This window comes from Petaurus breviceps, unplaced genomic scaffold, assembly GCF_028583685.1.
Source record: "Petaurus breviceps papuanus isolate PSGF00001 unplaced genomic scaffold, PetGlider_PUasm1.0 99, whole genome shotgun sequence".
Classification (NCBI taxonomy): Eukaryota; Metazoa; Chordata; class Mammalia; order Diprotodontia; family Petauridae; genus Petaurus; species Petaurus breviceps.
The window spans coordinates 7545712-7561620 of NW_027187465.1; the positions used below are offsets into that span (position 1 = coordinate 7545712).

General features: G+C 45.5%; 1 protein-coding gene across 1 annotated transcript in view; it reads right to left on the reverse strand.

Moving 5' to 3' along the window:
• MYO18B (myosin XVIIIB) overlaps positions 1-15909 on the reverse strand; it is a 377501-nt gene that overhangs the window by 180363 nt on the left and 181229 nt on the right. The gene's annotated exons all lie outside the window — the stretch shown is intronic.

A 15909-nucleotide genomic window follows, 5' to 3' on the forward strand; every position in this document is an offset into this window, starting at 1 on the left:
GGTATTCTGAACCTTGGGAAGTTGCCTTCCTTGGCATTACATTACAACCCAGAGGTCCTGATACTGCCCACTAGGGTCAAACAGAGCCAGAAGGAACCTCAGAGACCAACCCAGGGGGCCCTTGATGCCAGGCAAGTGAGTATGGCACCCCACAACCCCCTCCCTCTCCAAATACCACATTTAGGAAAAAGGCAGGGATTTGGGTAAACAAAGGTAGGCATTTGAAGAATTAGGAAGGGGGAAATGGGGAAGAAAAAGGAGAATCTGAACATGAGGAGGCCCCATATGTCCAGGCATGTTTCACTGTGGAGCTCACAAATCCTTGAAGCAATCAAAGCTCCTGCCAACCCCTACCTCCCTCCACTTTGTAAAGGTTAATTCTCCAGACCTCCATGTCCTCCCAGCTATTCCCAGATGAGAGAGAGCTAGTCTGGCTGTGCCACTAATTATGTTCACAGGCCTCTAAACAGGCCTTCTTGATGTGAACAAGGGCAGCCCCACGCTGCCTCTTTAGAGGAACGATCAAGGCAGGAGGCTGCCGACCCGAGGTTGGGAATGGTGCTTGGGGCCACGGGGAATGAGATGCTACTGTGCTGAGCCCAGGGCTTGGTTCTGTACACTTTGTCAGTCTTTCCTCAGCTCATCTTCTCTACTTCTGAGCAGGTCTCACTATCTGGAAGTCCGACACCAAGCCTGAATAAGCCTCTTAGCAGCCTCCACCCACAGTTCCTGGTACTGCCCACTGGGGCCAAACACAGCCAGTCACAGATTCACAGGCTGCCAGAGCCAGAAGGAACCTGAGACCAGCTAACCCAACTCCTCTTCAGCGCCACGGAGAAGTGAGCAGTCAACCCTCCAACAAGAGAGAGAGCTCTGTGTAATTTTGAGAGCTGTCATTTTTAGAAATTGTTTCCTAACCTATACCTTAAATCTGCCCCATTGTTAAGAAATGGAGGGAAAAAAAGAAGGGAAGGGAAGGGAAGGGGAGGAGAGGAGAGGAGAGGAGAGGGGAGGGGAAGGAAGGGAAAGGGAGGGAAGGGGAGATGAGGGGAGGAGAAGGGAGAGGAGAGAAGGGAAGGGGCGGAGAGGAAGAAGAGGAATGAAAGAGGAAACGGAAGGAAGGAGAGGAAGGACAGAGGAGAAGGAAGGAAGGAAGGAGGAGAAGGAAGCAAGGAAAGAGGAGAAAAAAGGAAGGAATGGAGGGAGGGAGAAAGGAAGGAAAGAGGAGAATGAAGGAAGGAAAGGAAAGTAAGAGAGAACAAAGGGAAAAAAGAGGGAAAGAAAGAAAGAAAACTCCTTAACTTTGCTTCCTCAATCTTGTACTTGTTCAGTTGACTTCTTGAACCCAAGTATAAGACTTTACATTTATCCCTATTAAATTGTATTAATTGTTAAATGAAGGTGTATGATTTAATGACCTCCAAGACTCTTTTTTCTGTTCTAAATCAATGATCCTATGATTTGGTCCAGTACTTGACTATGCCAAGTCCTTTTTGATTCCTGATTCTGACACGTTGTGGGTTCTCTGCCTTTCTCAGATTTCTGCCATCTGCCCACTTCATGAGCATGCTGTCTACATTTTTATTCAAACAGTAACAAGTACGTTCACCAGTACCAAGCCAAGGGACTTCTCCTTACCCTACACTACTGGATATTGGAGCCAGGGAGAAAGTCTCTGCCACTCTCCCAATTAGTGTTGTTTATAGGTTCCCATAGGCAGAGAAGGGAGAAGAGAAGAAGGAAAGGGCAGGGGACGAGAACAAGTATTAAGTGACAACTATGTTCCAGGCACTGCATTAAGTACTTTACAGACATTATCTCATTTGATATGATTTGAGAAAGCAGAATTCAACAATCACAACCCAATTTAATAAGCATTAAGAACCATCGTTTGGGGAAGGCAAGGTGTTAGGTGTACAGAGACAAAGGTGAAACCATAAGAGAAGAGAAACTAAATCCAAAAGAAATGGAGAGCAGTAGTCATTGGATTGTTTTGGGGACCACATGCAGATTGCTTTCAGTCCATTCTCTGTTTTTCCTCAGGTTATAGGCATAAGGAGGTTGTAAGGAACAGTGGATAGAAAATCTGCCTCAGGTTCAAGTCTTGCAATGGACACGTACTAGCCACGTGACCCTGGGCAAGTCACCTAAGCCCTCTGTGGTATAGTCCACTCTCAAAGACTCAGAGAAGACAGCAAGAGTTGTGTTTGTCAAGGGGGCTCCCCCAATTCTATCAATGAAACCACACGTCCAGTTCCTAATTCTTATAGGTCTAAGGGTTAGTGCCAGTTGCTATATCTGGTCCATGAGAAAAATATGTCTTGCCAGTGAGATGGGAAAAATGGTAGATTTGGTGGAGAGGTTGTGGGAAAGCTCAAACACTGATTCATTGTTGGTGGAGCTGTGAGCTGATCCATCCATTCTGGAGACCAATTTGGAACTATGTCCAAAGGGCTATAAAAATGTGCATACTCTTTGACCCAGTAATACCTCTTCTAGGGCTGTATCCCAAAGAGATCATACAAGTGGGGAAAGGAGCCGCATGTACAAAAATATTTATAGCAGCTTTTTTGTGGTGGCAAAGAATTGGAAATTGAGGGGATGCCCATCAACTGGGGAATGACAACAAGTTGTGGTATATAAATGTAATGGAATACTATTGTGCTATAAGAAATGATGAGCAGGTGGACTTCAGAAGAACCTGGAAAGACTTATATGAACTGATGCTGAGCAAAGTGAGCAGAACCAGGAGAACATTATATACAGTAACAATCACAGTGTGTGATAACTGATTCTGATAAACTTAGCCCTTCTCAGCAATGAAAAGACCTAAAACAATTCCAAAGAACTCATGATGGTAAATGCCATCCACATCCAGAGAAAGAACTATGGAGTTAGAATGCAGAGCGAAGCAGACAATTTTCTTTTTTATTTTTGTTTTCTTTTGTCTTTTTTTCTTTCTCATGGTCTCTCCCACTCATAATTCTTCTATGCAACATGACTAATGGAAAAATGTGTTTAATAGGAATGTATGTGTACAGCCCATATCAGATTACATGCCATCTTTGGGAGGGAGGCAGATAAATTTAAAACTTATGGAAGTGAATGTTGAAAATTAAAAATAAATTAATAATTTTTAAATGGTAAATTTGGGGTACAAAGGCCTCTGCCACTGATTGGCTACATGGCATACCCCATAAAACTCTCTGTTCCATCATCTACAAAATGGGAATTATGATTCTTGTGCTCCCCACTCCACTGATTGGCTGTTAGGATATTGCGTATAAAGTTTAAACTAGGAGAGAAATAAAGATGATCACTAGTCTACATGGCTGACCTTGGGCAAGTCATTTCCCTGTGCTAGGCCTTGGCTACCTCCTTTGTAAATCAAAGGGTTGGAGGATCTGGCCTCCAAGCTCTAAATCCCACAGTGCCCCTCCAGGATGCTGGCACCATGCTGACAGGGTCCAGACCCCATGGAGAAGCTTGGCTCTAGGCAGCTTCACTTTCAAACATAGGTATCCATAATTTAAATGTGATCATTTTCCAGTGAAAACACAGGGTAAGTCTTGTGCATCAAGGAAATTGCCCAAATCTCCCCCTTCCACTTCCCACCCCCCTTCCCCTGCAAATCGGCATTAATCAAAGATTTCTGTATTGTGTTCTATCTGCTTTGGCCAATTAGCATGAAATTTAATTTGTGCTAATCAGCCCGAGCAAGAGGAACACAAAATTAATTTAAGGCATTAATTTCAAGTTGCACAGTGAACATGAACTGAGCCAAAAAGGGGGGGGGGAAATGCCCCCCAGTCCTTTCTCATCCCTGAGAGCTGCCCAAGAAGGCAGGGGCGAGTGACTTGAATCTTCCTGAGCCCCCTAAACCTTACCCCTGCCCTGCAGGGGGTGCAGTATTGGGATGAGCTTTCCAGGCACAGAGAAGAGGTGGGCAGCATGTCAAGGGATAGTGAGGGGACACTGTCCCAGAAGAGAGCCTGGGAGGACTGCAAAATCACAGCAAATTACATCAGTTGGAAGCCCTTTGTTTTCAAACAGGGGAATTGTCCTTGCAGGTTTCTCAAGGCCCAATTAGCCTGAACCGATCGAATAGGCAGATTTCATGTGCTATTTGCCAAACTGGAAGGGCCGTTCCTCAGTTAAGCAGTGATGATAACCAAGGGCCTCTGGGTGAGCTCAGAGGGATGTGGGAATGAAGGCTTATAATTGCAGAATGTTACAGCCGGGAGGGACCTGGGCCACAATCTATGCTAGCCCTCTCCATTTACAGCTGGGGAAGCTGGGATTGCTTAGAGTCCCACAGCGACAAGATCAGGGCCACAATGGAGTCTCCCTCCAAGGCCAGCCATTTATCACAGGGAAGTTCAGCTTTGACTGGCCATTCAGTATTAGCTGGGATGGATTTATCCAGCATGGCTTACCCCTTTGAGGGATCATGCATGGTCAGGGGCTCTTCATGGGAAGCTAATTGAGAGCTTGCTGAAGTCAAGGGCTGTAGACATCTAGAATTGCCTGACTAGCCTCGGGGTCACAAAGGTGTGGGTTCAGGTCTTGCCTCTGACAGAGACTGACAGGGTGGCCCTGACCAAGTCACTTGACTTCCTTGTCTGCAGGAAATTAAAGACATTAAGTTACAGATCTGTGTTGGTAGAAGGAAGTCCCCATGCCAAGTCATAGATCCAGGCCAAAAGAACAAAGCCGTGTCTGTGCAAAGGAGAAATGGTACAGTCTTGTCTGGAGAGGTTTTGTTTAATATTGTGGGCCTTCAGTCCTGGTCAATAGAAATGCCAGGGATAGGGATCAATTTTTTAAGAGAACAGTTCCTCTAAGTGCTCTCTACGAGAAACTGCAGAGATTTAGTAGGTGACCCCAGCCAACTTAATTCTCTCTGGGCCCTAGTTTCACAAATTGCAAGATTGGACCAAACGTCAAATGCAGCGCTGATATCAGGAAGTGCAGCAGTTAGAGCCCAGTCTGGAGTCAGCAAGACTGGCATTCAAATCTAGCCTCAGACATTTATTAGCTATGTGACCCTGGTCAAGTCACTTCACCCTGTTTGCCTCAGTTTCCTCATCTGTAAAACAAGAACCACAATCGTACCTACCTCACAGGGTTTTGTAAGGATCAAATGGGATAATATTTGTAAAAGGCACTTAGCACAACGTCTGACACATGGTAAGTACTATATAAATGTTAGACATTAATATCTAATAACATTTTCATTTTTACCAACACCTGTTCATAAATTCCACTGGAAAGGTAGGTAGAGGCAGATTGTAGAGGGTCGGGAAAGCCAGTTGGAAGAGTTTATCATTTATTCTAGAGGAGACGACAGCTTCTCCCACCAAAAGGGAGACATCAGAGCAGGGCTTCCTGTCTTTACCAGCATTCACAGAGAAAAAAAGAAGTCAAATAACCAGACTACAAGCACGGCTTCCTCAGGCACTGTTTGCCCAGGATATGAATCTCGGGTCACGGAGTGCCTGCAGCTGACCCTGGAGTTTACTCAGGATTTTGCAGAAACCTCGAACAAATCCCCAACACACATGACAGCCACCTGCTGCCAGGACCTCTGGGTGCTGACTGCTTGGGCAGAATTCCTGAGGCCGCCCCTAGAATGGCTCTTCTGCCATGAGGGCCCCCATGTGTGGTGCTGCTCTGCTCCAAGCTCACTGGCAAAAGCAGTTGGCTTGCTTCTGATCCATGGGGCTAATTTCTTTTAAAGATTCATGGTACTCTTTGGCAAAAAGAAAGCTGGCCTCTAAATAACAGACACTAAGCCTACTGACCCCACCCATTGGCTAGACTAGGTGAACAGCTCTGAACAAGTCACTCCCCCCCTTGCCTCAGTCTCCTCATCTGTCAAAGGACAGTTATTGTAAAGACATTTTCTTTATCATGGCATGCTGTGATTGGATAATTCACAGTAGAACACAGATCATCAGACCGGATTCTTGGTTTGCCTCTGAAGCTGACTGGCCAACTGAGTGACCTTAAGTAACCACTCCTTCAGGGGCTTGTTTCCCTCTTCAGTAGGACTGGCATGGATGTTTAGTGCCAGCTCCACCTCACCCCTCATTTTTATAGTGGAGGCCCAGAGAAGGGGTAAGAGACAGAATTAAAACCCAGATCTCATGACCAGGGATTAGACCTAGAGCCTGGGCCTCAAACTGTACCTGGATGCCTGCTCTCAGTTTGGGAGGACAAAGACAGAGAATCAATGGGACATCAGCACAAGACTGAAGGAAGGGGATGAGGGCCTTTCCTATTCCACCATCCTGTTCTAAGGCCCCTCCTATCTCTGACATTCTACATTCTAAAGTCCCTTCTAGGGTCTCGCGCTGTGTTCTAAGATTCCTCCCACTCCAACATTCCACATTCCTTGTTCTAAGACCTTTCCTCACTCTGACATTTTGTTCTATGTGCTTAATTCTCCCCTAGTTTTGACATTTCCTAAAGTTCCTTCCAGGTCTAACACTCTATGAGGTAGGAGCATCTATCCTGGGCCAGATCACCTCCTTGGACTTTTCCAAAGTGACACCAGGATCTTTCTACCAGTTTCCTTTGCAGATGCATTTTCAGACCTAAATCTGATGTTCTCATTTCATCTTAATGGTACCTCTTTAGAGGTGGGGAGTCATTCAGGCTAATGAGCTGGAAGGACCATTGGGCACGGGCCTTGTTCCCTGCAGTAAATAAGGACTCAGTGAGGCTTCCCAGCATACTCTGAAGTGTACACACACACACACACACACAAACACACACACACACACACACACACACACACACCTGCAATAGTGCCCGCCAGGCATCGAAGCTATGAGAAAGAAAAAAAGCCTATTTTTTCTAATGGAAATGAAAGCAGCCACTTTGCCTTAGAAGGAAGATTTTACCCACACGCTGGGGGAATATTTATGGCCAGCCGCCCTGGCTGCTTCTCAGCTCCTGTTTTCCCTTGTCCCCAAATGAGGCCCTTAAATCACTCTGCAATAATGTTGTCTCTTTAATAAGCCTCGTCAAATGTAGTTTTCACTGATGAAACAACAAAATCAGGGGAAATGATGCTGGGGCATGTTCCTTCTTCTCACTCCCGCTCTCCATGGCTAGCTCGGGAAGGGGGAACCTAATGGGCCCAGCATCATTATGGGCTGGGGCACACCTTGCTCAGCTGGCAGCCCAGGTTCGCATCCCTGGCCCGGCTCTTCCCAGCCGGGTGAGCATGAACGACTTCTCTGGGCTGCCATTTTCTCACCTATAAACCCAATATGATAATACCCTACACTGTCCACTGGACCAGGTGATTAGGCCCCTCCTGCCTCCCAATAATGCAGTCTATGCTGTACAGCAGAACGATCCCAGATGCCTGGGAGAAGGGGGCAAGGGGAGAAGGAAGGGGAAGGTAGGAGCATGTCTTGGAGCCACCAAGGGGCACAGGAGGAAAGCATGCAGGGTAGAATTAGCTAAGAGGGATCATGGACAAGAATATAAGCCACGAGGAAGAGGAAGACGTTAATGAAGATGTTAATGAAGACAAGAACGTGGTGTGGGAGTCAGGAACACCTGGGTTCAATCCAAGCCTCAGACCCTTAGTAACTAAGTGCCATTGGTCAAGTTGCTTCACCTCTGTTTGCCTCAGTTTCCTTTCCAGTTCTTTTCACCTTAAATCAGGGCTTCAGACTGGGTGGGCTGCTTGTGGGTACCTTCCCCATTGCCCATGAGCTTGCATTTACTCAGATGCAGACAGACCATTTCTCCCAATTGAATGTAAGCTCCTTGAGGGCAAGACCTGTTGTGGTTTTGCCTTTGAATCCCCAGGTGGTACACAGGAAGATGTCCAAATTGGAATGGCCTCTCGTGGGAGAGAGTGGGTTCCCCTTCACTGGACATCTTCAAGCAGAGGACAGAGGATTCCTACTCAGCCTCAGAGACCCCTTTCATCTCTGACATCCTGTGATTCTCTGAATGAATAGGCATTCTATAAAGGCCTGTTGGATGAATTTATTTCTTCCAATAAAATCCTCAAAAAGGCAGTGTGGATAAGAGTGTTAGAGCTGGGGTCAGAAAGACCTGAGTTCAAATCCCACTTCATAAACTTACTATCTGTGTGAATATTCACAAGTCAATTGGCAAGTTAATTTCCCTTGGGTCTCAGTTTCCTCATCTGTGAAATGAGGGGGTGGCCTGCAAGGGGCTCTCAAAACCCTTTCCAATTCTCAGATTCTGGTTGCTATAAAGTTATTTTTTAAGGGGAAGCCTGATCCCAACTGAGATGGCTCAATTTGTAGAAAATAATCCATCAACTAATCAATATGTATTTATTTAGCAGTTACTCTGTCCCAGGCAGTGGATGGAAGACCTCTGTCAGAAGTAACTTTCTTTGACCCATGTAGCCCCCCCAAATTTAGAACTGGGGTACACTGGACTTGCTGTCAGAAGACCTGGTACCAGCTGCAGGACCATGACAACCTCTCTGACCTGGGCTCCCCTCCTTGTACAATGAAGTGAGTTGGCTTAGGGGCTCTCAAAGGTCACGATCTGAGCCTGTGAGTCTGTGAAATCCTAAACCCTGACCGGCAGCCCAGGATGAATTGCCAGTTCAAACGGCCATCCATGAGGATGAAGTCATTTGTGGCCAGCAGAGATGTGGATGGACATTCCCCAGTGGCCACTGCTTTCCCTACCTTCTTATCGACCATGTTAACAGAGCTAATCCCAGCCTCCAAAGGGTCAGGCTGATTGTGATCCAGGGCCTGTAATGAGAACATGTTACGCTGGTATATAATTCCCGACTCCCATTACAATCTTTGTCATGAGGATGAATGGAACTCACTGGGTGATGCTTCAGCAAGCCTCCACCGAAATGTCTCTGCCGAGAGCTAATTGTACCCGGTAAGAGGCTCCACGCCTCATCTTTCACTTTGGGTGAGCAGACTTCTGACACTTTAATTAGGCTGCAGTTGGGGATGGGACTGAGGAGGGGAAGGTAGAGCAGAGAGAAAGGAAGCCCTCCAGAGAGGGGGAGCAGAGCAGGCCGGTCCCCCCGGGAACAGAGAAAGCGATCAGTACAATGATAATAGAAACATCAATGAATATCAGAATCGAAGGGGGTGAGATTATCATGACCAAGTCTCACTGTAAAGAAGAGAGATGAGACAGTACCTCACTTCCTCATTTACAGAGACAAGGGACAAGGGCCTGGAACGTTGCTTGTGTCAAACTCTGTTAACATGTTGGTTAATTTTGTTGACCTGTTATTATTAGAACAGGTAGACAGTGCAATGGACAGAAGTCAGGAAGCCCTGAGTTCAAATCTGGATTCAGATATTTACTAACTGTGTGACCCTGGGCAAGTCACTTAACTCTGCCTCATCCATCATCTATCATCTATAAAATGATCTGGAGAAGGAAATGACAAACCACTCCAGTATTTTTTGCCAAGAAAACCACAAACAGTCAGACGTGACTCAATAACAATTGTTTTTTCCTCTTTTTTATTCTTAGTAACAAAGGATGGCTCTCAGATTTCTTATCCCAGTTTGACCTCTGCAAGACTGTAACTCCCATCAGGAATGACAAGACCCAATCAAGCAGATGGACTCATCAGTCAATCAACCAGCATTTATTAAGCACCCAAACACTGGATGGGTGTGCAGGATTCAGATACAAAAGGGAATAATTGCTGCCCTCAAGAAACTTACATTCTCCATCCACTGTGTCCTTGGGAACTTTAGACCATGACTGGCCAGGGCTAACAGAAATGATTGATCTGTTTCAAGAGTTTTCTCTTGACATGCCATTTTTGTGTTATGGACCAATATTTTGATAGTTGGACTAAACCAAAGGGCAGGTCCCTTTTCAGAATAACCATTTTAAGTATATAACATTTATATATAACTTATATAACATAAGTATCTAACCTTTAATTACAAAGGAAACCAATTCTATTGAAATGCAGTTATCTATCTCAACTTGTTTTTAAATATATCATTATTTAACATGTTTAATTTTAAATGTCATTTTCATTATATATGTGTGCGTTATAGATATAGATATATAAGCAAGCTTATGGATCCCAGGTTAAGATGGAATCATCTTTTTTTTTCATTTTCACTCATCCTCAATGTTCAGTCTGCTCATCTCTCCCTAGAATAAAGGACTGAGTCACCTTATCACCACTAAGAAAAGCAAAATCAATTCTCTCTTTGGTTGAGCAAATCATGGCCTGACCCAGATGAAGGAAGCAGCCATAATCATCAATCATGGGTCCAGGGCTCAGTCCCAGTGGCTCCCTCAGCAGCTGGTAACACGGCTGCTCCCAACCCAGACTAATCATATCAAAAGCTTCCATGCTGGAGCTTCAAGGTTGACCAAATACCCCTTCATCACACAACTCTGGGAAGTGGGTCCTGCCAAGAGCGTTACCCAAACTGTAAATGAGGAAACTGAGGCTCAGCAAGATTTTGGTGACTTTCCCATGGCCCTTGATATAGACTTTAAGCTAGAAGAGACCCCAAGAAATCATGGAATCTGACCCCCTCATTTTACAGATGAGGAAAGTGAACCTCTGAGAGATTAAATAACCTGCCCCAGTGACACACAGGGTATCCGAGGCAGGATTTGAACCCAAGCCTTCTTCTCTACTCATGTCCAGCACTTTACCTGTTGTACAGGCTGCCTCCCTAAAGTCTATCTGCCCTATTGGTCATTGAGTTTTGCCTGAATTTGTTCTATCCTGTCTTTTCTTGGCAGATGACTGAGCAAAGCATATCAGACCATCCCAAATAAATCTCTGTCCTTAAATTCCCACCCACCATCACTCATGAACAAAATCTGCTGCATTTGGATCTGGGATCATTCTCATTCTCAGTGAACACAAAGCTGTCGGCTTCTAGGAGGGCAGAGAGGCTTCCCAGCTGAGTCCCAGCAGCCTTTCCCTGCTTGCCCTTCTCATGAATCACGTCAGCAGAGGGAACTTGGGGGCAGGCATAGCTGTGACCCAAACGGGACCTGAAGGACTCGGTGTGCCCAGGAAGAAGGGATGGGAGCAGCGAGGGCCAGGAGTCAGGCCATCTCCACAGAGCCATCCTGGACTCCTCCGACCTCATCTTCACTGACCTCTCCCTCCTCCAAACCTCTGTGATGGTTATCACTTGGACCACGCAGTGCAGCACTCAATTCTGGAATGCCAAGGACTGACTCACGCTTGAGTTAGCATGACACAATTAGGGAAGAAGAACAAAAAGCCTTGCATTGGGTGTTGAAGGATCTAAGTCAAACCCTACTCTGTCACCACCAATATAACATTAGACAAGACCCTTCATCACTCTTGTTCCCTCCTATGTAAAAGGACTGGGTTGGACTAGATGGTTCCTGAGGTCCTTCCAGCCCAAGACCTATTATTGTACTGTGTGTGTGACTTTGGATAGGTCATTTCCCATTCCCTACATCTCTCTTTCCTCCTTTATAAAATGTAAGAGTCAAGTTCTTTCTGTCTCTAAATCTATGCTCCCATGATCCTTTGAGCAGATAACATCTGACATCCCTCCCCAGGGATATGGCATTTTGGAAATTCACATTCAACCCTATAATAAAGGGAGGTCACTTGGTCCTGGGTCAAGAAGAACAGGGACCCTGTGCCTCCTCCCCTGCACTGAAATCTACCAATTAACAAGCCCTGATAATTACTAGGAGGGTCACTGGACGAGACTCTGGAGATGCCCCTGCCTTCAGGAAGATTACACTTTACTGATGTACTTACCCCTCCTCATTCCCCATGGCCTCCTAGGGAAGGAAGCAGAACTCAAAGGCTGATTGATGATGAGAAAGCTATCCCACCTGATTCTAAGTCAGCTGCCTTGGTGGCTTCTTGCCTCAGAAACCTAAGAAACAAGCATTCTAAAGGGAAGGACATTTCATCATAACCCGGGGGGGGGGGGCTGCTAACAGGTTCTATTTCATTGCCAGATGGAATTCCCCAGGAGAAATCTCCTTCTACAACACAGGACACTCACTATGGGCATATTGGCCTTAACAAGAAGCCTGGGGCACAGAAAGGTTATGTGACCTGAATTGGATCACAGAGCCCAGATTTCTCAGACATGGGACTGAAGTCAGGTCTCTCTGACTCCAAGGCTACTTCCATCCACTTCCTCTCAGTGAAATAATGCCAGTGAAATGAGAGATCTAGTCCCCAAAATAAAATCATTCAAAGCAATGATTGCTGGAGCATTTGAAGCTTTCTGGAGTGTTGTACTCAGTAAAATCCTGTCAATCAATCAATAATCTTTCAATTAAATAATCACCTTTTTCCAGGCATTGAACTGGGCCTTTGGGATCTAAAGACAAAACCAAAGTCAAAATAACCTCTGTCCTCAAGGAGCTTAAATTCTATTGGGAGGAATAACGTATGTACATGTAAGTATAGTCAGATATATGTTTATATTTATATGTACATAAATAGACAGAAAGAGAGAGAGATGGGAGAGAGACCAAGAGATGCGAGAGAAAGATTACAGAGACAGAAAGACAGAAGAGAGAGTGGAGAGAGAGATGGAGAGAGGGAGAGACAGACAGACAACAGAGAGACAGAGAGAGACAGACAGACACAGAAAGAAAGATGAGAGAGATGAAAGATGAGAGAGAGAGAAGAAAGAATGAGAGAGGGAGAGAGGAGAGAGAGACACAGAGAGAAAGGAGAAAGAAGGAGAGAGAGACAGAGACAGAGACAGAGAGAGGAGAGACAGAGAGAGAGAGAGAGAGAGAGAGAGAGAGAGAGAGAGCACTACTAGCTGGTTAGGACCTAGCTGCATCATGAATATAATGAGCACCATTTTTTAGATTTGCCAATTGAGGTTAAGAGAGAAATGACTTTCACAGAGTCACCCAGGTAATAATTATTAAAAGTCAGGACTTGAACCCAGGCCTCCCAACACTCACACCAAAGTTCTTCCCACCATATGGTCCTAGTGTATCTGAACCCCCAACAGCAGATATTCCAGTAGCTGCCAAGAGTGAAGCATGGAGGAATTAAATCTTATCCTTAGACCCCAGAATGATGCCCAGCACCATCACGCTTTCACCATTGCGCTTTCTCCTCCTCCCAAACTTCCTGAATTCAGCAGTCTGTGCTACTGTCCCCACACCCAGGACGTTCTTGCTCCCCATCTTTGCCACCTGGAATGGTGATTGGTCTTTGAAGCCCCATTGAAATGCCCCTTCTTACATAAGACCTTCCCAGATCCCTCCAATCATCTGTTTTTTCTCTTCCCAAATTATCCAATATATACTTGTCAGGAAATTTCTTCACTTCCCCAGTGTCCAGCACAGTGCCTTATACATAGTAGGTGTTCAGTAAATTCTCTTTGGAGTCTGAATAGAATTGTAGAAATGGGTGATGAGAGAGTCTGGCTCTGTCATTTCCCTGGTTCCACCATGGGCATATTGGTTTATACCAACCCAGACCCTTAAATTGGGGAGAGAAACAGAGACAGAGGGAGAGGGAGGCAAGGGATGAGGGTTACAGCCTCACCCTGGTCAGTGCTTAGACTTCTTTGCTTTGGATTCACTGTCCTTACCATCGCTTTTATAGAATCACAATATAACATAATGATATAATATAATATGATATGATTAAATATGATATATAATTATATAATATAAACATATATTTGACATATGTTATTTCTCCCAATAGAAGTTAAGCTCCTTGAGGACAGAGGTTATTTTGACTTTGGTTTTGTCTTTAGATCCCAAAGGCCCAGTTCAATGCCTGGAAAAAGGTGATTATTTAAATGAAAGATTGGAGTCCAGCCGACTCATCTTCCTGAGTTCAAACTCAGCCTCAGACACTTCCTAGCTGTGTGACCCTGGGCATGTCACTTAACCCTGTCTGCCTCAGTTTCTTCACCTGTAAAATGAGTCAGAGAAGGGAATGGCAAAACACTCCAGTAATCCCCCAATGGGCTCAGGAAGAGTCAGCCGAAATGACTAAACAACAGCAACAAATAACAACAGGGACTGTCTTTCTTTCTGCTTGTATTAGAATCCACAGAGCTTAGCCCAGGGCTGGTTCATTGTAAGCACTTAATGGATGCTTGTTTCCTTCCAACCTTGAAAGGGACCTCAGAGTCCAGCTAGTAGAATTCAGGTCTCAAATGGAATCCCCTCCATGATAGGTGTGAGGAGCAGTCATCAAGTTGCTGTCTGAAGACCTCTGGTGACAGGGGGCCCACTGCCATCAAGGCAGCCCATCCCATTCATGGACAGCCATAGGTGTTAGGAAGCTTTCCATGGTATACAGCCTAGATTGGTCTCTTTACAACTCTCTCCATCCCTACCTCCCCTCCAACCCCTGCCATTGTTCCTGGGGGCTTCTCCCCTCTGAGGCCAAACAGAATAAGGCCTCACATTATTTTATTATTATATAATGTATTATATTATATAATAACATATTATTATATAATATAACACCCTCCCACCCCCAGGTGATTGCCCTCCAGATACATGGACACATCTCTCATGTCCCTTCAGAGTCTCCACATTTTTCACCATCTCCAGCTCTTTCAGTCAATCCTCATACAACATGGCGCATGGATTCACATCCCTTCACCATCCTGGTGGCCACCCAGTTTATCACATCCTACCTAAATCTTGGTGCCCAGAACTGAACACAAAACTTTAGATGTGACCCAGCTTGGGTTGAATACAGTTGAGCTGGGCTCTCCCTACTTCTGGCTCTCGGTGCCAGGGTGTTTTCTTGGCTATCTCATCCCACTGAGCTTGTGGTCCACTGACATCCCCAGATCTTTTACAGGCAACTATGGTCTAGCCATGCCTCTCCCATCTACAACTTCTGAAGCTGACTTTTTGAACGCAAATGAAAAACTTATCTGTCACCACAATTGTCAAGATTTAGCCTCCTGGGGAGACCAGGTAGCACAGCAAGTAAGAGCATCGACTCCAGTGTCAGGATGACCTGGGGATCGAATCCGGGCTCCGACACTTAGCACTCACCCAGAAACACCTGGCCGTGTAACCTTGAGCAAGTTACTTAACCTCGATTGCTTAAAAAAAAGATTTAGCCTCCTGGGTCCATCCTAAAGTGACTGTGAGTTTACTCTCAGTCAAATGCTATCATATCAAAAGGCTAGAATCTTATCACGCTGGAGCTGAAAAGGGAGCTTAGAGATCATCTTTCAACATCCCCATTTTATAGATGAGGAAACTGAGACTCAGAGAAGCAAAGGGCCTTGCACAACATCCCACAGTAAGTTCATTTCAGAACATGACAAGGAAGGTCTTCTGATTCCCAAGCCAGAGTCAAAGATTCAAGCTTATGAGGAGTTCAGGGGGAGAGCTCAGTAGGGCTGATTTCACATAGAGCTGTAGAAAGAATACCAGCCTCGGAATCAGAAGGCTCCAGTTCAAGCCCCAGCTCTGCCCCTCTTGGTCTCTGTGTCCTTGAACAAGTCACTTCTCGGCTAGGAATCTCAGTTTCCTTCTTGAAAGATGAAGGGGGTTGTGTGGCTCAGTGGAAAGAGTGTTGGCTCTGTATTCACAGGCTGTGGGTTCAAATCCTGGCCTTCTCACCTCCTAGCTGTGAGACCTTGGATAAAGGCTTCACCTCCATGGGTCTTGGTTTCCTCATTTCTAAATGATAAGGTCGAACTAGAATCCTTCAAGTCCCTCCCAGTCTATAGTTAAGTCTACGATCTGATGGCCCATCTCTGGGCCTCAGCCTCCTCTAGAAATTAACAGAAGGGGAACTTTGTGATTCTGAGACACCTTCCAGCTCAAAGATTGAATTTTCACCAAATGGAGACACCATTCACCACCATGCTCTCCTTGATCTCTCTCTCTCTCTCTCTCTCTCTCTCTCTCTCTCTCTCTCTCTCT